This window comes from Canis lupus, chromosome 17 (assembly GCF_048164855.1).
Source record: "Canis lupus baileyi chromosome 17, mCanLup2.hap1, whole genome shotgun sequence".
NCBI classification, from domain to species: Eukaryota; Metazoa; Chordata; class Mammalia; order Carnivora; family Canidae; genus Canis; species Canis lupus.
In genome coordinates, this window is record NC_132854.1 from 40,435,979 (window position 1) to 40,443,504 (window position 7,526).

The window sequence follows — 7,526 nt, forward strand, 5'->3', positions numbered from 1 at the left end:
TTCTAGGTATTTTTTGGTGTCTACAATTCACTCTGTATGGCACATTTTGAGAAAGATCTACTGAATGGGCATTTCTGATTGTCTTCTCTGAGTAATGAATTAGGAATAAGAACTGTATATGTGCCCTCACGAGCCTGGTATTGTAATGGATAAATAGATCTCAAAATGCGTTATTTTTAATTTTTTACTTTTTACTTCATAAGCACCATAATGTGAACCAAGGATTTCTCTATATAAAGATTTATTCTGTATGAGTCTTTTACTTTTTTGCTAGTTCTCAAATGTCTTGGCCCTAGATAGTTTTTACTCCTAGACAGCTTGACTTACCTTGTCTTAAAGTTAACTAAATATATGATGTCTAAAGATTGGCCAAATAGAGCATATTAGTGATAAAATTTAACATTCTTAAAGATGTAAATAAAAAATAGAGATCACAAGGATAAATGTACTTAGATAGACATGTTCATTTTCATTGTGTTAAACAAGTACTTGTTGTTTCTCACGAATATGCACAAAGGTGACTCCATTCAGGAACAGTAGGATGTAATTCATTATGACACAGGTTAACGCGATCTTCTAGTGAATCCAGACTTACAGCATTTTAATTTATGTGTCATTGTTTAGGAAAGGAAAAGGTCAAATTAGTCCTATAAGCGAACTGGGGAATTTCCCTAGTCCTCCAAAACTATTAAATGAAGAAACAACATTCTTTCTCTGTATTCTATGCAATGAAATGAGCAGAAAAGTAATGAAAATCTAGGGAAATATGGGCTCACATTAATCCAGTATAGTTCTGAAATACTCCACAAGAAAATCTCGAGAACTGAGGAAGCGGAAAATATTCTACCATTATTTTCTTGTACTCTCCCCATAAAGCTGGTTTGAAGGAGGAATTGCTCAGTTAATAGTTTCTATAGAAGCAGTTTAACCAGTTTCCTAGGGAGCATAGTTGCTTAGGAAACTCAAATATATTAGAGCACAGAGGCTGAGGCTAGACACCTGCTGGTGCACACAGTTTCAGGCTGCCATTTTTACCCATTTCTCTCTCTCCTTGGCTGTGCTTTCATAGGGAGGAAGTGCAGAATCGGAAAACTAGTGCCATTCTTGGCACGGGGTGGAGATCATGTAATTGCTTGTGGGCTTACCATCAAGACCACCTTTGGTAGATGAGTTGTTTTTCAGGGCAAATTGGGTGGCACGTTCCTACCCTGTGCACTCCTTCCATTGGCCGGTGGGATAATCTCCATGGATTTACTATAATCATATTCTCTAGAAACCCTGGCACATTAAGAAATGGTAATTGAATTTCATAAGAGCCATTTTCCAAAATCTGCTCAATTAAGAAAAAAAAAAAAAATCAAGGGCATAGGTATACAAGACACATTCTAAACCTTAGGCTGGTTTCCCGAAAATAGCAATGATGTTTTCCCTTTGAAATGTATAATGATATATAAAAATAGAGTGCCTGTTATATAACCACTTTAGGATTTTTGAATCAATGAATAATTCTGGTTTTAATTAGCTGTTTTTATTTTTTATATGAAATATAGTTTGTATAGATAGAAGTAGTGTGCATGTATCTCTCTCTCTCTCCATCTATCTAAATGGGTTTTGTAATGTCTTTTGATTGTTGACCACTCATTTTCAGCTGATATCTCTTAAAAATGTGAAATGATGATGGCAATGCAGTAACACGTGCTGCAAATGTGACTTGTGGTCTCAGCTCGCCACGCTGCAACATTTCACAGCTGTTCAGTAGACATGAAGAACTAAGCAACAGAACCCGTGCGAGTGGGCTGGGAACCCCTAGATGACACAGCATTATAAAAAGAGAAAAAAATAAACTTTGCAATTAACCAAAGCAATCCCTGAGGTTTGAGGCTCAGCATTATCCCTGCCTTCTGCATTCTGTCTGTGAAGCTTTTAGAGACAGGCAATCACAACATTTTCTCAAAAACATTCTGTTGTAACAAATTACAGTAAAGTTATTCATATTTTAGCAGTCAACAATCCAGATATTCAGAAAGAGAGAGGGAGAAGGAAAAAGAGAGTGGCCTAAGACATAATTCACGTTACCCTAGAGCTAAAGTGAACTTTAAATTGTTTTACCAAGTGTTTAACTTTCCAATTAACTTTGTTTTACTTTGATGGTTAAGAGAACCCTGAGACTCTGTTCAGACACTACCTGCTTAGGATCAAGATCACACTTTGGATTTTCATCTTCTTTTTGTGTCAAGTTTTCCCCAAACATAAAAGAGATAGATGCCAAATGTCTTATCCACAACTAACAGCCAATGGCACCATCGTCTCCGAAAATCCTCTAAACTGGGCACCCCTCCATGATCATTGGCTCTTCAAAATGGAATATTTTCCCAGATTCCCCAGGATCTCAGGCTCCACCTTGCACTGCCAAGAGCATATGCCTGTCAGTGACCTCTTCAGTGCTATGCTGGTCTTCCTGGAGCAAAGATAGATGGCATCATCTGTGCCCTCTCTCCAGTAAAATAGATCAAGCAGAGGTTCTGAGATGCCTCTTCTTTTATTTTAATTTTTTCAGTTCACTCAATAACAATAATAATTATTATTTTTTTAGTTCACTTAGTAATTATTAGGCATTAATTTCATGCTTTATTATGCTAGGTACTATGCCTTCATAGCTACCAGTATGAATCTTTGCAGAATTTATGTTCCATCTCACGATTCCCCCTCACTAGTTTCAGTGTACCTCCCTGTCTGTGGGACATGGCCCACCTTCAGGGCCATCTGTTTACACTGAGCTGATTTTGTGCCTGGACATTCTCAGTTTCTGCTGGCTGCTTGAGAATATGTCCGGGCCTCTTTTTAAGCAGAAGCAAATAGCTTTTTGGGGCAGATTTTTGTTCTTTTTAATTTTCTGCCTGTCTTCCTGTTAAAAGGTACAAAAGATCACAGTGGAGGGCTAATGTGGATGGGGAGCAAGAGCAAAGGAAGGAAAAATCCAAAAGCATATTAAATCGTTTTACATATAATAAATATTTATGTGTCTAAACTAACAAAATGACTCCAGGTCTGTGAACATTTCCAACATGTTAATGTAATGTAGTCATTTTAATTTATCCTCAACTTTCCCATTTTCTTTGCAGAATTTGGATTTTCTTTTAAAATACAACTTTACTTGGTTCATTAAAAATATATTTTCCACAGAGCAGCCAAAGAGAGCCATTTAAAATGTTTTCCAAATCCTATTATGCCCCTGTTCAAAGCACTCTAGTGTCTTTCCATCATAGTATGAAAAAACTCAAAGATCACACCTAGAAGCCCCTACATGATCTTCCCCGGCTAACCCCCTCTTCACACCTGTAGTGGCCTCTACACTCTCCCGCAATGTGCCCTGCATGCTCCTGCCTTAGATCCTTTTCCTTATTATTCCTTCTGTCTTGAAAACTTTCCCCAGATAGTTGATGACCCATTCCCTTATTGCTTCAGGGGACTGTTACGGTGACTCCTTCTCAAGATACCTTTTTCTATCCCCATATCTAAATGTCAATACTTACCCCTCTTTATTCTTTACGGCCCTAATAATTTTATTCCTGGCATGCATTGCCACATGGTATATTGTGGGGCTTATTATTTCTTTTGTTTACCAAATAGAGTGTAAGTTTCAAGAAGGTAGAGAACTCTGTATTTTTTTACTGTTGAATTCTTAGCATCTAGAAGTCTATATGGAAAATAGTAGAGATCAAAATATTAGTGATTTAAATGAAATAATGGATAGATGGATGGATGGATGGATGGATAGATGGATAGAGTTCTCTATGAATAACAAGCAGGATAGTGTTCATGATCTCTTGAGTTACTTCAGAAACCCTCCTCTGAGTTCTGCTTTCCCAGATTCTTTTGGCTGTCTCTTTTCATGAAATAAAGCAGAGATCAGGCTTTGAAATACTTTTTTCAAAAAAAAAAAAAAAAAAAAAAAATGAAATACTTTTTTCAATAATGAGTATAGGAATTTTAAGTGACTGTGCAATGCATTTTAATTGATAGTTTATCAATCCTTGTTCTGGAGGAGTTCAAAACAGAACATATACAATTCTATCTTATTAATTGATACTGATGTTGTAGTGAGAAAAAAATTGCAGAAAATAATGCAAGCATGTTAGTCTATGTATTCAAAGTCCATGCTATGGGACATATTCTGCTTTTATTATTTGTCACATCTTAAAATCAGGTGTTACAAATTAATGTATCTTTGCAGTAATGATTTAAACAATACCAAAATAAGTAGCAAAAAAAAAAAAAAAGTCTCCCATGTTAGCTTGGGTGTCCTCAAAAAGAGTTGAGACAATACATGTGTGCAGAGAGTTTGAGAAGTGATGCCAGAGAGTAAGAGGGAAGAATCAGAAAGTGAAACAGAGAGAGAGGAAGAACCAATAAGGTGCATTATTGATTTCATCGCAATAGGCAATAGATGCTTCTGGGAAGCCTATGAAATGCCTTCTGGGATTATCTAATCAAGGCATTTGTCCATCAACTCTCATAAGAATTGATCAAAGATTACTGCTTCCAAATTTTTTGTACGTGTACTACTGAGGTGCCCATGATGTGAATGCTTTCTACTTCTACCTTGGCAGAAATCATGTGATAAGCCTAGAAGATGTGAATCTAGGGCATTGGTGATAAAGAGATGAAAAGTCCACTCTGTTACTTCAAGCTAAGTACAGAGTTAGTCTTCAAGGTATCTGCAGAGGATTTAATAGGCAAGAGATAGAAGAATGAGCTCCAGCTCTCTTTACTGAAACTGGCCCTAAGGCTATTAGTGATATTTGTCATCTGCCTTATCCACCACCAATTTTTGCCATGTCTCCCCTGTGGGCAGCATTTCATCTGGTCTTGAATGCTTGCCTGAAGGGTTGGCACAGACCTTCATCTCTGAGAAGCATAAGCCTTGAGACCTTGATTAAAATTGTAATTGCTACTGATACTTTTTTACCATAGTGCTGGACATGGAAGCACCAAGAGAAGCCCAAGTGGACCCTCTGATTTCCACACTACTCCCTACCATCCAGTATGTGTCTGGGAACCTAGAACTCCCAAGTTCCCTAGTATAAATATCCCCAACCTTCTACCCCCAGAAACCAGCCGAGGCTAAGTTTTCAGGCAAGGCAATACAAATTTCTTATTGGTGACTGGCAGTGATGGTAAGAAAGGCCAGTCCTACCCAATCCCTGCACTGTGTGTCATTGAGTCTAAGGTATTGAAAATAAACTCCATATTTCAAGGAATCAGTACAATGCATGCACTGTATCCTGGCAGACAGCACTGAAACCCTGGGAAGTGTTTTGTCAGAAACGTCACCTTAGTTGAGCCTTTATTGAGACATCCTATTATTCCATAATGCCAGGTCATTCTGAATAGGGTAGAATCAGTGGATCTCATGCTCCTGTGCTCATTGAAACATCGTCTTCTCTGTAACATGGATCTTGAGACACAAAAGTCTTGAGACACAAAAAATCTTGAGACACAAAAAATCTTGAGACACAAAAATCTTGACTCCTGTAAGCCTACCTGTGCACTGACTTCTTTAACTTCCTTGACCTTGAACTTCTAATCTCACTCCTTTCATGCTTGTCATCAACTGCCAAATGATTGTCACTTCCCAGAAAATGTGTGTTCTGACCTCATGTCAGGTCCTTCTTCATACTGAGTGACTAACCAAGTGACTAACCAAGTCATACTGAGTGACTAACCAAGTACACACCCTTCCAGTTCTGCCCACATTGAGGATTCTTGTTTTCACTGCCCTTTACTGCCACTCCCTGTTGTCTGTTGAATTGCATTCCCCTAACTTTTGTGTTAAAGTCTTCACCCCTGGTACCTGTGAATGTGACCTTATTTGGAAACTGTCTGTGTGAATGTAACCAAGATGAGGTCATAATGGATTAGGGTGGCCCCTAATGCAATGAATGGTGTCTTTATAAGACAAAGGAGAGGGAAATTTGGATAGAAATACAAGCAAATGGAGAGCATCATGTGAGAATCAAGGCAGAGATTGAAGTGATTCAGATGTAAGACACAGAACAGCAACAATTTCTGGCAACCACTGGGAGCCAGGAGCAGGCAAGAAAGGATTCTTCCCCAGAGCCTTCAGAGGGAACATGAACTTGCTGACACCTTCAGTTCAGGCATCCAGTTTCTGGAAGTATGAGAGCATAAATTTCTGTTGTTTTATGCCACCCAGCTTGTGGTAGATTGTTATGACAGCCCAAGGAATCTAATAGAATCCTCAGTGTTCTGTCCTGCAACAGCTTTGGATTTTCACCTGTCTTAGGTTTTCAAGCCACTTGCAGCCACGAGATCAGAGTGGGGAACTGAGGAATAGACATTGGTGAAACAGAATCGAGGCTACCTGCTCGTGCAACTTACTTGTAACCTCCAGATCTGTTCGGGCCAGTTCCAGAAGGTACCATTTAAACTGAGTGAAGGATGGCGTCTGCAACCATTTGACTCTGTGATTTGGTAACCTGACAACGGCAGGATGAATGTTGGGCACCTCTGATGGCACAGTCACTTGCTGTTCTTTGTCAGGCATTCATCTATAGAACAGGAGTTATTTTTCACACAAAGGGTAGGTCTCTGCTGCTGACGACGTGGCTCTACTGCAGAACACTAACATCTGTGCTGAGACTCTCCAATTAGAGCTTTCCAGGGACCTCATACGGCTTCTTGATCTCATATGGATGCCTTTAGCATCGTTGTATTCACTGAGTCATACAACCAGGCTGCAGGGCACCTTGCGCAATAGCTTGGACCTGTTTGCAAAGCCTTCTCTGTGTCCCTCAAACTAAATTTTACTAAAGAAGACAGGTTTTATGCTTTAATGTCAGAAATTCATTCTTTTTCTTGAGCTACATGCCTCTATGAAGTAAGAAGACCTATAAAAAACTTCATTCCTTGGGCTGACTGGGTTTTCAAGGTCATTTCTTTCTCTTGTTTTTCAAATCCTGCAAGTATACTGTGAGTTTAATCAGTCTAGGGCCTTCACTACAGATTTCTCTCTCTCTCTCTCTCTCTCTCTCTCTCTCATCATTAGTTGTCTGGTAACAGGTGTCCCAAAATACTGCTGAGAAAGGGAAGACATCAAATTGATTAGAGGTCTCATTTAAACTTCACTTCTAGCTCAGTGCTCCAAAGCAGACTTTTCTTTTCTTTTTTGAAGATTTATTTATTATTTGGAAGAGAGGTAAAGAGAGAGAGTCTGGGGGGTGGGGAGGGGAAGAGAGAGAGGGAGAAAGGAAATTCTAAAGCAGACTCCTCCTGAGCCCCAACATGGGGCTCCTTCCCAGGACCCTGAGATCATGACCTGGCCCAAAATCAAGGGTCAGATGCTTAACTGACTGAGTCACTCAGGTACACCACAAAGCAGACTTTTCCTGAGCTCAGTGGTATATAGGGTATGTAAAGGCTATTTATAAGATGGTAGTTTGATTGACTCTCTGCAAATACTCCTTTTGAATCAATCTTCATCTAGGGCAAGATTTGAATGTTCT

At 39.1% G+C, this 7,526-nt stretch overlaps 1 long non-coding RNA gene across 1 annotated transcript; it reads left to right on the forward strand.

Moving 5' to 3' along the window:
• The first annotated feature begins 5,912 nt into the window (after positions 1-5,912).
• On the forward strand, positions 5,913-6,936 carry LOC140608396 (uncharacterized). Its single transcript, XR_012010413.1, has 2 exons — positions 5,913-6,178; positions 6,308-6,936. It is a non-coding gene; the product is annotated as an uncharacterized lncRNA (long non-coding RNA).
• Positions 6,937-7,526: the final 590 nt, after the last annotated feature.